Source organism: Pteropus vampyrus, unplaced genomic scaffold, assembly GCF_000151845.1.
Source record: "Pteropus vampyrus isolate Shadow unplaced genomic scaffold, Pvam_2.0 Scaffold147, whole genome shotgun sequence".
Taxonomy (NCBI): Eukaryota; Metazoa; Chordata; class Mammalia; order Chiroptera; family Pteropodidae; genus Pteropus; species Pteropus vampyrus.
The window spans coordinates 3,279,403-3,300,729 of NW_011888928.1; the positions used below are offsets into that span (position 1 = coordinate 3,279,403).

General features: G+C 44.1%; 1 long non-coding RNA gene across 1 annotated transcript in view; it reads left to right on the top strand.

Moving 5' to 3' along the window:
* The window catches only part of LOC111745163, a 30,394-nt gene extending 23,484 nt beyond the window's left edge, over positions 1-6,910 (top strand). The window contains exons 4-5 of the long non-coding RNA XR_002782517.1: positions 3,198-3,288; positions 6,033-6,910. This is a non-coding gene — a long non-coding RNA (uncharacterized LOC111745163). The remainder of the gene's footprint in view (positions 1-3,197; positions 3,289-6,032) is intronic.
* The last annotated feature ends 14,417 nt before the right edge of the window (positions 6,911-21,327 follow it).

Consider the following 21,327-nt stretch of genomic DNA (forward strand, 5'->3'; position numbering starts at 1 on the left):
TGGCAAAGTGATGGGACTGTCTCTACTCCGGCAGGAAGGCGGGTAAGGGAGTGAGAGTGTACGGCTGGGAGCAGACGGAGTTAGGGGCATGGAAGGAAGCTGACAGGGTTCTGTTTGATGGCGTTATTTTCACTGCGAAGAAGGAGGGAATGAGGGTCAGAGGCTTGGAGGGAGAAGCTGGTCTGAATCAGTCTCCATGGAGAAGGCAAGAGGACAGACTGGGTTGTCGAGCAATGTCAGGCCTGACAGACTTTTGTCTGGATCAGAAGGCAGGAGTGGCCCAAAGTTAGGAAGTGAACAGGGAGCTCAACAGGGAAATAGACTGTCCTGGGTGCAGGCGGCCAGGAGGTGCAGGAGTAAAGGACAGTCGGCCAACATGAGACAAAACCCTGCAGCTTGCTTTTATCAATAATGTATGTCAGGCCTTATTCCAAGTGCTTTACAGATGTTAAGTCATTTGATTTTCGATTGTTACTTCTACGTGGTGGTTGAGAAGAGCAAAGCACAACAAGGTTAAGTGACTTGCTCCAAGTCATACAGCTAGTAAGTGGTAGAGCCAGGATTTGAATCTGGCTCTAGTAGCTTTGTGAGAAAGACACTCTAGGTATTGACTCCACCCCTCTGACTATGGGAGACCTTCCCTTCTACGAGAGGTGAGGTCCTGGGGCCAGTCTCAAGTGAGCATGGGGTAAGGTGACTTTTTGAAAGCCAAAAAGATAATTGTTTTGTTGAATCTAAACATTTAAAGTGTTTACATGCCATGTGCCCACGGAGAGGATCTGGGCAGCATGGGTAGGTCTGTTTTCTGCTCTAGGCTCAGAGACAGAGCTGGGTGGCCTAGAAGTAGGTGGGCGAAGTCAGGAAGTCACACCCATCTTCTTTGATTAGTTGGGCAGGAGAGAAGGGAAAGTTTAGATCACGGAGTCTTATTTCTACATGTAGAGCCCTTCATCTGAGAGAAACCATTTTTCCATTTTCCTTTTTTTTTTTCTTAAATTTAGGAAAACATGCCAAAATCAGCTTTATAACAATTTTAGTACTTGTTTTATAAAACACCCATTTCCATTGACACTACTAGCGAAATCACTTCTGTCAGCCATGAGCCTTATAAAAGGAATGAATGCATTTTCTGTGCCCATAATCACCCCTCTATGAGAATGAGGTCGATTTCAATGACTAGCTAATAAAGGAATAACTCAGCATTAAAAAAAAATCAGAGTCCCTAGGAACCCTAGAGGCAAAAGGCAAAGGAAATTTGATCTGATGAAAACTGAGATCTTTTTTAAAGGGAAGCTTTATTATTTTCTTTTCGAAGACAAACTGCATTTTAAACACAGTAGGTTGGTTTATCAACAAATCTCTATTTAAGGAATTGAATACGGAACTGATTATACAGCTGGCAAAACCTCATACTATTCCTACACATTCTGAGATGGTCTAATTTAGAGAAAGGTCTGAATCAGTTTGAAGCATGTGGTTTTGTAACTCTGATGTGCTTAATTACCTTCAACTCAGACTAAGCCGAGGAACTCATTCTTTCAGATTGTGGCCTCCAGAGCCTGGGGAACTTACAGCAACAAGCTGATAAAGATGGTCTGTAATTTGCATATCAATTGCACAATATTAATCACCCACTTCCTGATGTCTGCCCTGTTCATGGTATAGGAGGCACTATCCCATCTGTGGTTGGGTCCCTGTTGGTGTCTGCACAACTGAAGAAATAGTCATAACTTCCTCTTCCATCTCCATGATCACCACTTGCACATATAACGTAGAGATGTGGAAACTGAGACTTAGCGAGACAGGCGTGCCTTGCTCAGGGTTTCAAAGCTGGACTACGGCCAGAACACATCTTATGACTCCTAGTCCAATGCTCTTTGCAATGTATGTCTAAGCACTTGGTACATGATAGTTATTAATAAAAGAAGAGAATATTATAAAATTGTTCTTAGAGGCATTTTAGACATTTCCTCTATAATCTTGCCAACTTCTTATTTGGCCTCTCTTTGTAATAATAACATATATACAGCAGTTATTAGGTACCAGGTACCATCATATCCTATGAACAGCTTTATGATATATTATTGACATTCCCAATTTATTCTTAGGGAAACTGAGGTCCAGAGAGGTGATGTAAGATGCTTGAAAGAGATTCCCACAATTTCTCAGTACCCTTAGTATCTCAGTAATTTTTTATGGTGCTCAAAGGCCAAAAGAAATACATAGTTTTATTAGGTAGTTAGATCCAAACAACTTACAGGTATGTCCTAAATTAGTCATTTGAAAAAATAACTCACATAAGTTTAAGGGAAAAAAATTTCTTCCATCTTAACAATAATTACTTAAGTAATAGGATATGTGTGTGTCTGTTGGACACTGCACAGCTTTTCAAAACTTAAAATCAGATGGGACATTGCCATCCTCATTTCTTGTTCTACATTGATTTTCATGAGCTATTTGCTTTTTATCACTGTAACCACTGAAAACTCAGATTTGCAAAGATAAGATGTCATCAGAAGGAATGTAGCACAAATTAATGTTGAAACTGTGGCTGCCGTGAGCTGTAGTTTGTGGGTGTCCAGCAGATACTGCCGTGTTTCTCTCAACCATTTATGATAACCTGTGGTACCTTCATGTATTTGCTGCAGTGCCCAGAGGTGTTTTGGCACACAGTTGGAGAACTGTGGGCCTAAGGGGAGGTGTTATTGAAAACAGGGACTTGAAATTAAGCAGTCTAGCTTCTGAGCCCATAACTTGTTAGTACACTGTTTTGCTCAGTACGTCCCATCTGCTGACCTTTACTCTTTTAGGAAAGAGGCTCATTCTTTTGGCAGATGTTCGATGAGCTGCTACTCTATGCCAGGCTTTGTGCTGCTCTGGGGAGGGGAAAGGACACAGATGAATTTGCTCTAGAGCCTGTTTTTTAATAATCTTGTCACGCAGGGAAAAAAATTGCAATTCAGCTATAATAGAAGGATGTACAAAACACCACCTCATCCAGAGAAGTGATCCTGGAGGTAATATGGGGTGGGACTGATGTAACTGCCATGAAAGCTTATTCAGGCTACATTGATATAAATTTGGTTTTGGGAATGAAGTGAGTGCTGACCCTGCCCGTTCTGCACAAGTCAATAAAATCAGAATTATGTTTGTGCTGAAAATTGGGGTTTTCAATTGGCATCTTGTTATCTCTGAAGGCTGCTGTGCACAGAAGCAGATGTGGACCAGTAATAAGCCTGTGATGAAGGACTCTGGGCAGAGAAAGTGCTGAGTACCCCATCACTGAAGGTATGAAGGCAAGGATGTGTGGTAGGGATCTACTTCAGAGGGGGTGGGGTCCCCATCTAACTCTGGAAGGGGATGGTTTTGTGAAGCTGTCTTCTCATTGTCCACACCTGTCCCTCCTTGTCACTGACTTTGAGAATCCAACGTGCCTGTCTTTGCCCTTGAGGCAACACTGCTGTCTCAGGCATGGAAACTGGTTTCTAAAAACATTTTTTGCGTTCATTTTAAATGAATTTAGGGATCTTAGCAGCACCTCCTGTCTGAGGTCGGGGGCAGGGAGGGAAGAAGGGGTGCTGCCTGACATCTTTTAGAGGCTGGTGGCACTGGCCCCGTGCTGGAGATGGTGGGTGAGCACCTGATATTCCTCACAGCTGCCAAAGTGACCTTTGCAAAATACACATCCCACCTTGGCACTCTCCTGCTCAGATTCCATCAGGGCCTCCCCACTGCTTTCTAGGTAAAGTCCAGACTCCCACACGCAGCACGAAGGTCTACAGCAAGGCCTCTGCCTGACTCGCCAGCCTTATCCCTCCCAGAGGCCCTGTGACCTAGTCATCTTGGATGGCTTGTGATTCTCTGAAAACAGAGACCCCATGCCTTTCTTTGCTTATGCCGTTCCCTCTGCCTGATTTACCTTTCCTTGTTTGTCTACCCGGTATATCCTACTCATCTTTGTAAATCTGGCTTAGGCCTCTTTTGCTGTGGAAGGCTGAAAACAATATCCATTTAACTCACAATTTTGTAGTTTGGGAATTTGGGCTGTCTCAGCTGAGTGGTTTGGACTAGGCTGGGCTCACTTATGTGTTTGCAGTGCATTGGTGGGTTGACTGGGGCTGGCTGGCTTATGATGGCCCTGTCTGGGGTGTCTGAGATGATGGGCAGGGTGGCTCTTCCCACGTGGGTCCATGGGGTCTCTCATCCTCCGGCATGCTGGCCCAGATTTCCTCACATGGTGGATTCAAAGAGCTGCCAAAGAGGATGAACCCCACTGCCCATGAGCTTTTCAAACCCTTGCTCACATGGTTGCTAGCATCCTATTGGCCGAAACAAGTCTCCTGACTGAGCCCAGCATCAGAGTGGGAGAGCATTCAAAGTAACATAGCAGGAAGGTGCAGAAATGAGCGTGGGTGGATTTGGTGTCATTTTTGCAATCTTCCACAGCTGGACAACCTTCATGCCAAGAGGCTCTGTTTGAGCTCACTAGGCTGTGAGATCCTGGAGGCCCTGGTTTGAAATGCCTCAGTTTCTCCAGAGTGTGGCACAGAGCTGGTGCTCATTAATTTCTGACTTCCGCTTCACTACCTATGAGGGCAGCTTGAGCCTCTGGCTCAAAGGCATGACCAGAGAACCCAAGGCAAAGCTAGTAGCAGGTCGGGGAAAAGAGAGACAGTCCTTTATAGATATTTGCTCAGCAGCTCAGGGTTGCAATTTGTCCCAGAAAACGATCTGATCTGATTCAGCCACAGTCTGGTCTCCACCTTTAAATGTTGGGAACTGCATAAATCAGCACATTCCCCCAAAGCAGAGTCTATATACAGCACTACCAGGCTGCTCGTCATAATTAGGCCTCCAGCAATGATTGTTTTTGCTCTCTGTGTTTTATCACCAGCCTCACAGGGGAAGGGAAGGGTATGATCAGTGTCGTGATGTTTGTGCATAACCCCAGTATTCGAGAGGTCTGGGCCAAGTGTACAAATGGAGGCTCTGGTCCGGAGCCCATCCTCTTCCCATCCCCAGCTTTCGCCTGTGCCACAGTGGGGTCTCCCTACATGCGTGTGGTCACTCCACTTGTTCCTTACCCGCTACACTTCCTGCTTCCCTCTGCAGATAACCTCTGTTTGACCCTTTGAGGCTAGGGGTGCACACAGTGGGGCCAGTCCACCCTTGGGAGGAAGGACCCAAAGAAGGATTAATGCAGGCCCTGGAAGGTCCTGGAAGCAGGCATTTAGGCAGGGAATTCTGGGGTCCTGCAGAACTGCAGCATGGTCCAGGGAGGGAGACAGGCTACAGGCAAGCACACCTCTTGGTCCCTCAGACTCCTTGCCCTGTGGAGAGGGGCACTGGCCATTGAAAGGCCAGAGAAGGGCTCTCTAAAGTAGGGGCACAAGGCAGGGAGACCCTGGTCCCTGGAGTCCAAGGGTGATTTTCTATGTGTATGTGAAAAGCTACAGAAGCGTGGGGCCTTGCAATCTGATCCTGTCACACTGGCAGCAGGACTGGGCCTCCCAGAGTTCCAGGAGTCACCCAAGTGGAGCCAGGTCTGTTTGCAGTTCTGGAAGCAGCGATCATCACCCCTCACGTTTGCATAGTTGTCTTTGAAACAAAAGGCTTTTGCATCTATTTCTATTTGGCTTTTACCTCAGACCTGGAGGGTCACTAGGGAACAATATTATACCCCACTGGACAGATGGGGAAGCTGTGGCTCAGGGAGGTAACGTGACTTGTCTATTAGTGGTGGAGCAGGGCATGAATCCCACTGGTGGGCCCGATGTGCGTGCTTCTGCTGTTGTACCTATCACCGAATTTTGGAATAGATTGTAAATGGATCAGCCTATCAGTTATACCTAGACTTGTTTGAACAGTCCCTTAATGATGGCAATTTAGGTTGTGTCCAGTTTTTTACTGTCATAAATAATGTGGCAGTGAGCATCTTTGTACTGGCAATGCAGTGCTTGAGGTCTGGGGTAGGATCCTGCTATTGTGGACAAAGTTACTAAAGCTCACTGAACCTCAGTTTCCCCTTTCAGGGAGTAATAATACCATTTGCTTGAGATATTGAAGAAATGAGTGAATAGATGGTGATAATGATGGTGATGATGAAGATGATGATGACGATGACATCCTGTCTACCTGCGTTCCTTGTCACATGCTCTGGTTTACACACCAGGCTCCGGTAAACTTTGTCGGTACAGGGCAGCATCTCTGCACCTAATGTACCCTGGCGCCCTCAACAAGATCTCACCAGTTTAAACTCAGAATTAAGGCCTTGGTGAACTCACCTGGGTTCTATAATCTTCTCTACTTACACTTGCTCTCTGACTGTGGCTTTAAATACTACTTATATGCTAATGACTCCCAGGTTCATATCTCTAGTTATGACCTTTCCATTGAGTTCCAGACTCTTCATCTATCCTATTGATTCACTCTTCAAAACATATTCTAAATCTTTCTCCATCTCCAGTATTAGAGTTCATCTTTCCTGCTGCCTTCCAACTTCTTTTTTGAGCATTTAGCTTATTTGTATTAAATCTTTCTGGTTTTACGAGAAATACTTTTTAAACTATACGTTTTCCCTCCAGGTATTGCTTTAGCCTGTTCTTCCAAATTTTGACATGTAGTACTTCGTTGCTTAGTTCTTATAATTTATTTATTAATCCATAGGTTATTTAGTAGTTTATTATTTAGTTTCCAGATGTGAGAATTTGTCAGTTATCTTTTCTTGATTTTATTGCATATGGTCAGAGAAGAGAGACTAATTGATATTAATCTTTTGAAATTTATTTTGGTTTAATTGTCAGTTTTTGTAAATGTCCCATGTGTGCTTGAAAAGAATGTTGACTGATTGTAGTATTGAGATTTCTGTATGTATGTATTAGCTTACTGATTGAGATATTTGTTTATCTGCTCAATCAGTTTCTAAGACAGATGAATTAAATTCTTTAAATACAATTGTTGATTTCCTCATTTCTGTACATTTCTGTAATTAGGCATTTTATGTATACTGAAGCTACATTTTTTAGTGAAAATATATGCTTATGGGTGGTGATTTGAAAATCTATTTGCATTGGATTGTGTTTTGTCAGATACTAGGATGATTATCGCAGCTTTCTTTTGGTTCATATTTGTCTGCTATATCTTTTTCTTTAATCTCTCCTTTTGTTTTAAATGTTTGCTTATGAATAGTACCTATTGGATCTTGTTTTGCTCATTCAATCTTAGATTCTCTATCTTTTGTTTGATAAGTTCAACCCATTTATCTTTATTATAAATACTATTCTATTAGGCCTCAGTTTTGCTATCTTATTTCATATTTTCCATTTATTGTACTTTCTTTTTTGTTTCTCTTTTTTATTGCTTTCAAATTTTCTCTTGTCCAGCAACTGGCGAAAAAATACACTGTGATACATCCATGCAAGGGAATACTACTCAGCAATAAAAAGGAACAATTACTGATAAATGCAACAGCATGGATAACTCTTAAAAGCATTATTTTAAGTGAAAGAAGCCATACTTAAAAGGCTACGTACTATGTGTTTTCATTTATATGACATTATGGAAAAGACAAAATTAAGGAGATAGAATACATGTAAGTGGCTGTTAGTGACAGGGATGGAAGGCATATGACCAGAAAGTGGCAAGAGGAAAGTGGACAGTGGAAATATTCTGTATCGTCTCTGAATAGTGCCTGACACATTGATAGAACTCAAGGAAGTGTGAATGAATTCATTGAGACAACTTAAGTCCTAGATCAGTGCTGTCAACAGAAGCAGGATGTGAGCCGCATATGTAATTAAAAAATTTCTAGTAGCCACATTCAAAAAGTAAAAAGGAACAGGTAATATTAATTTTTTAATAATAGATTTCATTTAACCCAATCTATTCAAAATATTATCTCACTATGCAAATGATAAACATTACTAATGAGCTATTTAACATTACTTCATATTAAGTCTTTGAAACTGGAAATGTATTCTACATTTGCATCGTATCTCAGATTCGTACTAGCCACTTTTCAGGTGTTCAGTAGCCATATATGGGTAGTGGCTACCTTAATGAACAACACAGTTCTAGAAAAAGAAGACTTGCTCCAATGTCCAGAAGAGGATTTTCCCCATGGGGCCATTTTTCTTGTGGTAACTAATTCTGAATCAATAATAAATCTTGGAGTTAAAAGTAAACAGCTAATGATGGAATTAGAATATCAGTGTTCTGCAGTCCCCATGGAATAATGGATCTAGGTAATGATCAAAGATGGTTGAGGACATCATAAGGAGAGAGTCCAGTTGACATCACCTGATGGAACATGACAGCTCCTCTGAAGTTGACATGACAAGTGATCAAAACAGAATCTGAATAAACCTCCAGATTCAACTCCAACTGTCAGAATTCACAATTCAGAAAAATCTGAGGAGCGTGTTAAATAATGCCACAGGGATGAAACCAGCAAAATCCAGACTGGGAAATGTCAGGACAGATGACCAGATTCTTTTTGACAAATGAATTGCAAGCAAACAACAACAACAACAACAACAACAACAACAACAACAACAAAGAAACAAGTGGAGGGGAAACTTATAGATCGAAAATGATTCAAAAGACGTTGAACCAGTTACAACATAATTTTATTAGGATTCTGATGAACAAACTAGAAAAACATTTATGAATTCCTGAGAATTAGATATTTCATATTAAGGAATTATTTATTTTGGTGAGAATAAAATTGTAGTTACATTGTAAAAATATTTATTTTAGAGATACATATGGAAACATTTAGGGGTGAAGTGATATGATGTCTAGGAAGTGCTTTGAAATAATTTGGAAGGGATAAGTGGAAGTGGGGAGAGGAAGCAAGATTAGCTATGAACTAATAATTGGGGAAGTAGAGTGATGGGTATCTGGGAGTTTATGACTACAGTTCTCGCTGCTTTTGTACGTGTTTGAAGTTTTCCATGATAATATGTAGAGAAAGGCAAAGTAATGAACAGCCGATCCTCTCTTCTGGGCCCAGCGCCTCCTCACCCTCCAACCCCTGTTGCCTGAGACCTGAGGTTTGCGGGTCTAATTTGCACTTCCCAAAGACGCCAGGAGGTGGCGCTCCCGTCCCTTTCCTGGCTGCTGTTTGGAGGGCTCCCAGCACCTTCGAAGCCCCACAGCATCCTTGGCCTCCTGGATGTCCCTAGGGTTTCTGCTCTTCCCTACAAAGTAGGGTGTGAGGTGGGAAGACCTAGGTCCAGTAGGGATTTGCCCTTTCTGGGTTGCTCCTGACCTCCATCCTTCAGGGTTGGGGCCACCCCTGATCTATTTGCTTAGGCTGCGGGAGGGACCTTGTCCTGACCTTGGGCCCCACCCCAACAAACCCAGTCTAGGCTCCTGAGCTCCACTTTGACCTTGGGGTCTCAATCATATCTCCCTTGACCTCTCCCACTGCAGGTCAGGGGTATCAGCCCCAATACCCCATACCCCTGCCTCTACCCGTTCCCCAACTCCCCACCCCAGACTCCCTTTTAGGGCTGGGCCTCCAGGTTCAAGGCCTTCATTTAAAGGAGGACCAGACCTCTGCTTGGCTGTGGTATTTAGCCGAGTGAGCCCTGGACTAGGATTCAGTAAACCTAGGTCCCAGACAAGCCTCCCTTGAGTAAGTTATGCCCCCTGGTTCTAACTGTAGAACAGTGGTTTTTTAACTGTTTTAAAAGGTGGATCTCCAGTTCTAGAAACCCAGTATGCAAAATCAATGAGAATGGAGCATCCTAGTTCTAGAAGGGGGAAGTTCAGTCACTTGGGCCTCCTCTGGCCCCACACTCACCCCAGGGCTTCCTGACCTCTGGAAATTTTACATTTCTCACTGGCTATCAGCCCAAGTGTTCTTACAAGTTGGTCTGAGGCGCTAGTAAGTCTTGGCACTCATTCATTCATTCATTCACTTAACATTTACCAAGCTTGTACTCTGTGCTGAACCCCCAGTGAAACAAATAATGAGTATGGGGACTCACTTCTTCATGGGCCCACAGTCTGGTGAGCAGACAGCATAATCTGGGTCATGATATACAATCAGGTGGCCCCAGGTTCAAGAAACAGAGGAGAGGTGTGCCTGTCAGCTTGAGGGAGCCAGGGAATGCTTCTCAGAGGAGGTGACATTTGGGTGATCTTGGGGAAAGCTATGTTAAAAATGAATTGGAAGGGGAGAGGAAGGTCTGGAAGGCAGTGAGAAGCTTAGTTTCTCGATGCAGTCATTTAGAGGGCCCCCCTCCTCCCCAACAAATGGCAGGGGAGAACAATTACTGTAGACTGTTGGTTTGGGTGGAGACCAAGTGTTTCTCTGTAGACACCCTGCCTGACACTGTCGGGCCACCCACACACATGAAGCTGCAGTCAGTACTCCTGAGGCACCACTACGACATGTCTGGAAGGAAACCCACTTCCCTCACAGGGTGAAATTGCCAATAATTGGTGTTGCTGAGAACATGAATTGCTTCATGGGCCCCAAATGAAAGACTGAATCCCAAGTGTTCCTTCCAAGTGCTGGGGTGCATTGGTAAGAAGGTGCCAAGATTTTAGACCCCGCCTCCCCGTACCCCTGCCACCCGCCTTCTTGGGCAGAATGCCTCTCCATCCACAAATAGAAAACTCACTGAGATTTTAATTAAGAGCAGTGTACATAAAACTCAGTGTTCCTAAGTAAACAAATATTAAGCAAGATACTTCACTTTTGTGTTATGGGCTCTTAAGAGATGGGAAAGTCAGAACAGGAGGAGTGGGTGGAAGTACTGAGCGGGGAGAGAAGACTCAGACTGAGAGGAAAATAGATTCCAGGTCGGGAAGGGAGAAGAGAAAGGCAGACATATATACTCTAAAGGAAAGGGAGGAGGAGAGGCAGAAGAAGGTTCTAGCTTCTCTGTCCTGACCTTCTTTTGTTTTAGATCCCTACCTTCTTGCTTAGTTTACATTATTAGGTTTTGATACCCATTAGTTAGTTGGAGACAAATGCTCTTGTCTGTTTTTCCCTTGGGTTTTGTAGCAGGCACTATAGATGACCCGCTCACACCTATCTGGCACTCACCATTCCTGAATATGCTGAGGGTGTCCTGCTGCCCCCGCCCCAGTCTCCACTCCAGGGCTTTCTCTCAGCCCTGGGTGCTTGGGCAGGCTGGAAATGCCGGGGAGTTAAAGCCCCTGGGAGCAGGCTTGGCAGGTGGGGGCTGGAGAATAACCACTAGCTCCCTTCTCCCTTAGGCAGGTCTGTTTGGAGGTGAATCTATACTGTCTCCCAGAGTCCCCAGTAGGATCAGCTCTAGCTGCCCAGGGTGCTAACTGAACGGATATGATAGCACACTGTTAATTGGCTTCCATCCCTTCTCTCTCCGCCTTCCCCTCTCCCCTGCTGGTGCTTCCTGGGATCGCCTCTCGCATAAAGGACTTGCACTCAAACCCTTGTTTCGGGTCTGTTTCTGGGGAAACTCAACTCTAAAAAGGCTTAATGTGTCACACATTTATTTTGAGGATCTCATCAGCCCTCCAGAATTAGGTCAAGCCTGTTTGCAATGTAGAGTAACTAATATCTTTTTATTGTCAAGGTTTTGAATTGAGAACTTCTTTTCTTACTGCAATTTGGTCTATTGTCTCAAAAATATGGTTTTAGGTCGAAAAACTTACTTTGAGACTGTTTAGTCAGTCTAGGCTGCCATAATGAAGTACCAAAAACTGAGTGGCTTCTAAACAACAGAGATTTATTTCCCACAGTTCTGGAGGCTGGAATTTTGAGGTTGGGGTGCCAGCTTGGCTGGGTTCTGGGGAAGACCCTTTTCCGAGTTGTAGACTGCCGACTTCTCATTGTATCATCACGTGGTGGAGGAAGAACTAGCTAGCAATCTGGCCTCTTCATATAAGGGCACTGATCCATCCATGAGGGCTCCACCTTTATAACCTAATCACCTCCCAAAGGCTCCACCTCCAAATACCATCACAGTGGGCTTAGGGTTTCAACGTATGAATTTTGGGGGGGACATAAGCATTCAGTTTATAACAGGGGTCTTAGAGCTAATGGTCAGTTTACTAAAAAGTATCTGATGTTTCTATTTCTAAATCTGAAGATTTCATCTGGAACCAACTCTCTATGTCACCTGGAGAGTGAATAGAGATGAAGGTGTAAATGCCCAGCTGTGCCTGTCATTCATTCATGAAATACGTTTTTATTGAGCAGACATGTGCTGTGTACCAGACCTCTCTGCCCATGAACTTTCTGTCTTGAGTATTTTGAAATTGGATTTCTGATGAGGTTTCAGTTCACTTGGTTCTTAATCCAGTATTTACTGAGAGCTTCCGTGTGCCTAGCACTGTGCTGGATCTTGGGCATACAGAAGTGGACAAGGCATAGAATGTCTTTCTCGAGAGCCTGGAAGCCAGAAGCTTGAGATCCACATATAAACAATGGTGGATGTGTTTCCTGTGATAGGTGCTCCTACAGAGCCAGTGAGGGCATGAAGGAGAGAGAGGTTCATTCTGCCTTGGGGGCTTGGAAGGATCAGAAAGTCTTTGTGAAGGAGGGGACCCATGAGCAGAGCCTGGAGCATTTTGGGGAGAGCAAACTGAGCAGAGGTGTAGCAGGACTGGCGGGACTGGGAACTGCAAATGGTGTTGCGAAGCTGCAGCCAGAGGGCGCGTGAGTGCAGGGCTGATTTGTCCTGGCCGGAAGAGTCTTTGGTTTTGAGATCTGGGCTGTGCTGGGAAGCAGTACTGTCCAGTGGTTAGGGCACAAGCTCTGCCTATTGAATGACCAAAATTCCCCTCTCAGTTTTGTCACTGAGTCACTTCGTGGCCTTGGGCAAGTTAATAGCCTCTCTGAGCCTCAGTTTACTCATTCATCAGTGTTATACTGGGGATCGACTACTTCCTGCATAGAGTCGTACTAAATAAAAGAAGCACAGCCCCTGGGATGTAGTGAGTGCTAATAAAAGGGAACTATGTGTCAGTGATTTGCACCAAGATGTCCCAGCTGGGTTTAAGAAAAGTTTGAGTCTGTAGAATCGAGAGCCCCTTGCTGGTCTACATTTACGTCAACCAATTACCTGGAGGCTGAAGAGCATCTTTGTAAAAGGGACTTGACAGTGCCCTAGGCAGTGAGGAACAGAAAGCAGACTACATTGGGACAAAGGGTTGCCCCTAAATGTGGCCCCATGTGTCCTCATAGGCTGGAAAGTTGCATCATTTCCATCATTGCCATCATCCCAGTGGTCCAGGAGTTTATCCTTTGACATCTGGGTAGGGCAGGGGAGGACACCATCTCTGAAAGAGCCCAGTCATCTCATGGAAGGACCCAGAGCCTCCATGGGGAGTTATCAGTGCTTTACATCAGGGGGGTGGTGCCTGTCTGGTGAGCACAGGGGTAGGGTGGGGGTGACAGGCACGACTGAGTGGCAGCACTCCAAACTTCTCACTCGCCGCAAGGCCCACGTCTCACCCTTTTCAGAAGCATCTGCAGAGATGTCCTCAGAGAAGTTGGAGACTTACCAACTGCCCACCCATCCTCACCCATCCTGGTGTCACTCTGTAAACAGAACTGGCAGATGGGCAGTGAACATGGCTCTGCTTTAACAGTTTGGGGACATCCCAACCCCATGAAGATTCCTTGGATCTGGAAAATAGAAGGGTCCATAGAGAGGGGGAGCTCGGACAGCCTTCTATTTGTGTAGATGGGGAAACATGCTCAGAGAGGTGAAGGGAATGGCTCAGAGTTACATAGCAGGTCAGTGGAAAGGCAGGCTTTTGTCTCCCAGGTTGGTATTCTCTCTACACCCCTTCACAGCCACTTGTCCCACTCACCTAAGAGATCTGCCAGCCAAAAGGTGTTGCCAGAATCAACCAAAAGCTCTCGCCATTCACTTCAGCTGGGTGCTCTGAATTGTGCCTCTAGAAAACTACTGTTCTCTTACTGAGTATTTGCCTGTCTATCCATCCCTTCCTCTTTCCTTCCCTCCCACCCACCCACTGATCCATCCATCCATCCATCATCCATCCATCCATCCTCCATCTTCCATCCATCCATCCAACCATCCATCCACCCACCCACCCACCCACTCATCCACCCATCCATCCATCCATCCACCTACCCACCTACCCACCTATCCATTCATCTGTCCATCTATCCATCAAAATAGCATTGATGCCATTTCTGCCCCAGGCACTTTTTGTTGTTGGCAAATATTGTGGGGGTGCATTTGGCCTCCCCACTTAAGAAGGTAGGGGCCCAGAGTCACAGCTGTTCTGGTAAATGTTTCTCCTCTGATTTCTTCATAAATATGCATTTCTTCATCCACCTCACCAGTCTCCATCCTTAAGTAACTTGCAGTCCCTTTGACTCATATTTTCCCCTTCTCCTCATGTGAAGTTTTACTATTAGTCTGAGGTGTTGTAGCTGGATGTGATGAGGGGATCCAAGGATAACTTTTGGAGCCAGAGGGTCTGATATGGCTCTGGTTTTTTCAGGGAAGATCAGGATCAGAATCAGAGGCCACAGGCCACAGGTGAGATGGGAGAGGACATCTCCGAACAAACCCTTCTGAACGATGGGTGAGGGTTGCAGTGGTACGTTCCCCCTTGTCTTCCGAATGTGATGAAAATGTTACCTTCACTTATGGGCCAGCTATGGTGGTGAGACAGACTTTCTCTTTCTTATTTGAGCCTTGCTTGTTTGAGTTAGGTCTCTTTGGTTGTAAGTGAAAGAAACTTTATGTGCTGGCAATAGAATGACATGGAGGCCAATAGCTCCAGAATGTGAAATATCACAGTTTCATCTCCTAAGGAGGGATGAGTTCAATTCTCAGTTTGTCCCAAGTCCCAAATCCCACGGAAGTGTTCAGTTTAGGTCAAGTACCCACTCGAAGCCAATCAGCTATAGCCAGGGAAATGAGGTCATTGTAACCATGAGAATGGCAAAGAAGGTTTCAGAAGAGAGGGCAGCTGTGTTGGTAAAGTATTTTTTCAGTAAGGATCCATTCAAAATGCTCATTCAGAAGGTCTGGAGATACCTGTGGCTTTGCTTCCAAAGTGCTCAGTTTGCCCTCCATACATCTAGTCAGGTTTAATAAGGGTCTGCAGGCTCTGATGTTTCTCTTCATTACCTCAGACTCCAAAGGACCACAGCGACACAGAGGGGCCTGGTGCTGGTGGCCTGGTCTTTGTGATGCTCATGGCTTGGGAGAGACAAGCTGTGTCCCAGTCCAGGCGTCCCTCATCCCTGCTGCCTGTCTTCAGTGAGATGTGGTAGAGCAGAAAAGGCAGGTCTCTGGTGTCATACTGAGTCAGGTTCAAGTCCTGGCTCTGCCGTTATTAAATGAGAACTTAGGCAAGACACATGACTTCTCTGAGCCTAAGTTTCCTTGTCTATGAAATAGGGACAAAAGCATTCACCTCATGGCACCAACTGGTTCATAAACTTGAGGGTGCATCCGAACCACCTGGAGGCCTTATTGCTAGGATACACCCTCTGAGATTCTCATTTAATGCAGCTAGAGGGCCCACTACCCACCTAAGTTTGCATTTTTATCAAGCTCCCGGTGATACTGATGCTGCTCCTCTGGGGAGCACACTTTGAGGACCACTGGTCTACATTTATGGTGGTTCTCAACTGGGGACGATTCTGCCTCCTTTCCCCCCACTCCCCTCACTCCCCAGCGGGGGACATCTGACAACACCTGGAGACGTATTGCTTGTCATCATTGGGTTGGGGGCTGCTATTGACATCTAGTGGGTAGAGGTCAGAGATGTGAAACATCCTACAATGCACAGAACAGCCTCCCCCATGACAAAGAATTATTTAACCCAAAATGTCAGTAGTGCTGAGGTTGAGAAACCTGGATCTAAGAGAAGGCTCTGGTTCTAACTCCACTTTGCAGCTGTGCTGCCCTGGCAAAGTCACTTCATTCTTCTGAACCTTGTGATCACGCAGAATTGGTTCCAAGAACCTTTGTAGCTTTAACAGTCAACAACTTTAGTCACCATACTATTATGTACCAGCTACATGCAAAACGTCGTGGCATTTCCAAGCAAAGCACTTCTATAGGAGATCACACACTTGGCAAACACTTAGTAAATGTGTTTGGGTTTCATATCGTAATGTGTAACGATTGCTTTATAATCCTGCATAAAGAGTACTTGTTTCCTTCCCTGTCCTTGGTGGAATTTAGAAAACGATGTCAGAACACCGTGGCTTTTTATTTTTGTTTATATGTCATAAATTAGTTCACTAATGAGGGCTTTTGGGGCACGAGCTTGCTAATTGGTGATGGTAACTATGGATGTATGTGAAAACCACTATAATCACATTTTCCCCCCACTTGGTTAATTGAAGGCAACCTTTTGCTTGAAAGTTAATAAAATATTTATTGCAATTAGTTTTGGTCTACAATGTATTGTTAATTAACAGTTGCTCTCAGTGACTAGTGGATTGAAGTAGAAAGTACAGAGGAAACTGCAGGAGTGGAGCAGGTAGGAGCTTTCCTTGGGTCAATGTTTGGCTATTGTCCTTGGCTTCTGAGCAGCTGTTATGGAAAAAATGGCATCTCAGCTAGAGTGACCAGCTCACCTTAGTTTGCTCAGGGTTTTCCTGGTTCTAATGCTGCAAGTTCTGTGTTCCAATAAACCCCTCATTCCTGAGCAAATCTGGATGGCTGGTTACCCTAGGGGAGACTGAATTATTGACAGGTGAGAGGAGATGATGGTGGAGAGATCACATCAATTAGAGGGACTAGCCTGTGCCAAGACTCCAAGGAGGGTGAAAAAAAAAATCATGGTGTATTCAAGATAGCTTGGTGATGCTTCTGGTGATGGCTGGCAATCCTTGGTATTTCTTGGCTTACAGCTGTAGTACTGTAGTACTTTATTCTCTGCCTCTGCCATCACGTCACATTCTCCCCTATATGTCTGTGTCTTTGTGTCTTTCCTCTTATAAGGACACCAGTCATATTGGATTAAGAGCCTACCCTATTCCAGTATGACCTTGTTGTAACTAATCATATCTGCAGTGACCCTGTTTCCAAATCAGGTCACATTCTGAGGCACAAGGGGTGAGGACTCAACCTATCTTTTTGGGGGACACAATTCAACCCATAACAGTTGTCTAGACATAAGTTCCTGGCCATGTGGACTCGTTTGTAGGACAGGGCACCTTTTGGCATGGCAACTGGCTTCTCTCAGAGCTGGCAAAGGAGAAAGCGTGAAAGCCAGCAAGCTGGAAGTCTCGGTCTTCTTGTAACCTAGTCTCAGAAGTGATATCCCATCACTTATACTGTGTTAAAATTGAGTCACCAGGTCCAGCCCACGCTCAAGGGAAGGAGATCACACAAAGATGTGAATACCAAGAGGTGGGATTATTGGGGACCATCTTGTAGGCTGCCTATCACACCCACCAAGCAGCAAGGTTGCTGGTTTATCTGCCAGATCCCATTTTTACTGGTTGAAAGCTGTTCCTGGTGGGCTTTCCTGGTTTTAGTCCTAAACGTTCTGTTTCCTGGGAAACCCCTTAGTCCCCAGCAAACCAGGACAGTTGGGAGCCTCAGCATGAACAAAGTCTGTTACCTGGATACAATTGAATCAAGGAATCATGACATGCTAAACTCTCGTAAGATGTTACGAGATGGTGTACCTGGATCCATTATACCAACAGCTGAGATGCAGGATGGAGATGTGGCTTAGCATCACTTATGGAAAATAAATCAAGGGCTTTAGTTTGTTCTGAGCTCCATTAGTCTCATCACTTTGATGTGGCCCTCCAAAAAGCAAATGCAACATAGGTGATAATGAAAGCATTGCTAAAGAAACAAAATTCAAACAATAGGCAAATGCTAGGACCATCAGATGATCCATTGTCAAAATCTGGAGGACTTCACACCAATTTGATAGGATAAAGCAGGATTAGACAAAAATAAGTTCTCAGCATGCTGAAGGAAAAGGCAAAAAAAATGATGCTAGTTGTCACAGGCAGGCAAAGAGACAAAGGGCACAGGAGTCTGATTTTACATGTAAATTCTTCAGTTTATTAAGAAAAGATACTTTTGTGGTGAATGAGACCCACCAAGAGTGTCCATGTTGCTATGGTGATGCAGTTGGTCTACCAGAGGGAGGGTGGGCTACTCTCTGCAGTTGTCTACGGAAGGGGTTCTTGGGATAGAGGGGGACACAGGCCTTTTAGCATTTTTTTTTTTTCTCAAGTGTGACTTTTGCCAGATGTCACTGCTTAGGGAAGTGGATCTCAAGTTTGAGTGTGCATTAGACCTGGAAGATTTGTTAAAACACAGATGGCTGGCTCCTGAGAGTTTCTGATTAAGGTCTTGGGTGGGGCCCAAGAATTTGCATTTCTAACAAGATGGCAGGTGATGCTGACAGCTGCTGGTCCAGGAACCAATGCCCCGGGGTAATTAGGCCCGAAGCTAACTTGCAGTTAGTTATATTAAAGGAAATTGAAGCTTATCTTTGTAACTCATATTTATAATTATCTCCTAATACTGTCCTCTCCACTGTGGACCAAATGAATGTGTGTGTATCTCTGTGTGTGTGGCCTTCTGGGTTTATCTCCATTTCTGATGTCTCGTAGTGAAGAGGCTCCCCATTAAGATCATCTAATTCTCAGACTTTTCCCACCAACCTAGTTTCTTGATGCTGACATAACGTTAGATTGTTGCCTTCTTTTGGTATGGCATCTACTCATCAAACCTCCCTGATGAGAGAAATATGCTTTATGGGTCTTTCCTCTGCCTAAACTGGCTGCACAGTAGGATGCCCTGGGATTTAAAAATCTCGATGTTGATCTCAACTCAAATGAATTAAATCAGGACCTCTGTGGGAAAGGGGAGTATCACCAGTTTAAAAGTGCTTTCTTAGGTAATTGTCATGATACTATAAAACCAAGGCTGTGAACACTAATCTTTTCCTTATTCTCAGAGGTGGTAACAAGTCTCATGCAGAGATAATTCTAGGCCAGTGGTCCTCAACCTTGACTACACATTAGAATCACCTGGGGAGCTTTAAAAACTCTCAGTGCTCAGGCAATACCCCGGACCAGTTAGCTCAGAATCTCAAGGGATGGGATCCAAGCATTGGTAATTTTTAATATTCCCAGGGCGATTCCAGTGATAGCCAAGGTTGGGAACCACAGGCCGAGAAGTATCTCTGCATGGGACCTGTCAGTGTTCCGGGCCTTGGCACGGAGAAGTTAATGGTTGATGTAGGGCACAGGAACTATAAGAGCTGGTCCCAGGTGGTCCCAGGGCCCCACCCCTGAGCTCAGAGATATCAGCACGGCCTTAGATTTTCAGCTTTGTAAAGCTTTTCCCTCTAAGCTTTTGAACTCCTTTTAAAAACACCAACTTCTAGTAAAACAAAGTAAATGAAATTTAAACAAAATAATAAATTTCATCACAAAATGCCAAAAATAAATAAAATAAATAAAGAAAGAAAGAAAGAAAGAAAGAAAGAAAGAAAGAAAGAAAGAAAGAAAGAAAGAAAGAAAAGCAAGCAAGCTGCCAACTTCTCTTTGTTTCCGCAGCCCTCAGGGTGGTAGCTGCCGCTTGAAGTTGCTACTTCTATAATCTTAGTGTTCGCTTTTTGCCTTTTCAGTACCGAGTTAACACTTTTATACCCAGTTAACAATTATTTACTTTAAATTATTTCTATTAAAATAACTGGTGTGGTTTTTACCTTCTGACCAGATCCCCACTGACATATGGAGAAGAGGGAATCCTGAAACTGACATAGGGATAATTTGTGTTCTTGGACATTAGAAATGGAATGCATGTAACAGAAACAATATTCAAAGAGGAAAGAGAAGAAAACATTCCCAAAGTGAAGGTAGGTAGGTATTTTTCAGTTCAAAAAAGATTACCAAGTAAATTTAGTGGGGATAAAAAAAAAAAAAAACCTAATAGTAAGACATATACTCTGATGAAAGCATTACATTTCAAAGAGAAAGACTGATGAGAATTCAGGCAGAAGAAGTGAGTTGTCATCAAAGAAAAAAAATCGGACAGCCTTAGTATTTCAACTCTGACATTAGACTCCAGAAGAAAATGAAACAATGAAGGCAATTGAAGGAACAAGGATGGGATCCAACATTTCATGTCCGAAGTTGATATTTACATGTGACTCAAATATGCGAGGACTTGGGAAGTCGGTCGTTCATACATCCTCCTTGGGGGAGAAGGGATGGGGAGGAAATACCTGAAAACGTACTTCTGTCCACAAAGAACTCATGAGAGAAGCATCTGGCATTCCTGGAAAGGAAAGTGGTTGTATGGTGGTATGCTTTGAAATAATTTGTGTATGAAATTAAATTTAAATAACCATGGATAAATTATAAAACAGAATGTAGATATTTTAATTCCTAAAAAATACAGATGATAAAATAACCCCATAATTTTGCTATACAAGACTGAGACAAAAATTCCCAGAGCATACTCATGAAAACGAGAAGATAGGGCTGAAGAGAGGGCGGGGAAGTATAAGGAAACTTGTTTTATCTTTCCTAAAGAGAGTCAACTGCTGCTTTTTAATTTCTGAATTTGGTAATTTCAAACATGTAAGTTAAAGGATGTTATTTAAAGATATGAAAACAATCAAGAGTAGTACTAAAAACATTCTATTTACGAAATTAGCAGAAGGTATAAAATGAGAAAATAAGTGTCTTAGTCTGTTCCGGCTGCTATAACAAAATACCACAGACTGGGGAACTTGTAAACAACAGAAGTTTATTTCTCACAGTTCTGGAAGCTGGAAGTCCAAGTGCAAGGGTTGGTTCTGCTGAAGGCTCCTTTCTGGGTTACAGCCTGCCGACTTCTGGCAGAAGGGGTGAGGGAACTTATCTCCAGGTCCATAATTGCCCTTTGAAAACTGGATCTTGAGATAAAGGAGAGAAAATCAGCAGATGGTGGGAAAGGCAGGATTTCGAATCCCTCAGACCTGGATATCAGACTCAGCACCAAGACTAACTGCTGTTCATCCTGGGGCAAGACACTTCACCTCTCTGAGCCTCCGTATCTCCAGCTGTGAAATCTGTAACATTTCCTCCTCTTACAGAGATCTACTAAACATTAAGTGGGGCCATCTCAAGGGAATGGGCAGTGCTTGACCACAGGCAACACTTGTGTTCTTGCAGGATGACAAACCACTGGCATAGTGTAAACTCGATTATGTAATAACCACGGAGCTACATATCCATGTGGGTGGAGCAAGGTTCCTCAGCCTCCTCACTGCTCAATTTCGGGCTGGATAATTCTTTGCTTACATGTGGGGAGCAGTCCTGTGTATTACAGGAAATTTAGCAGTGTCTCCGGCCTC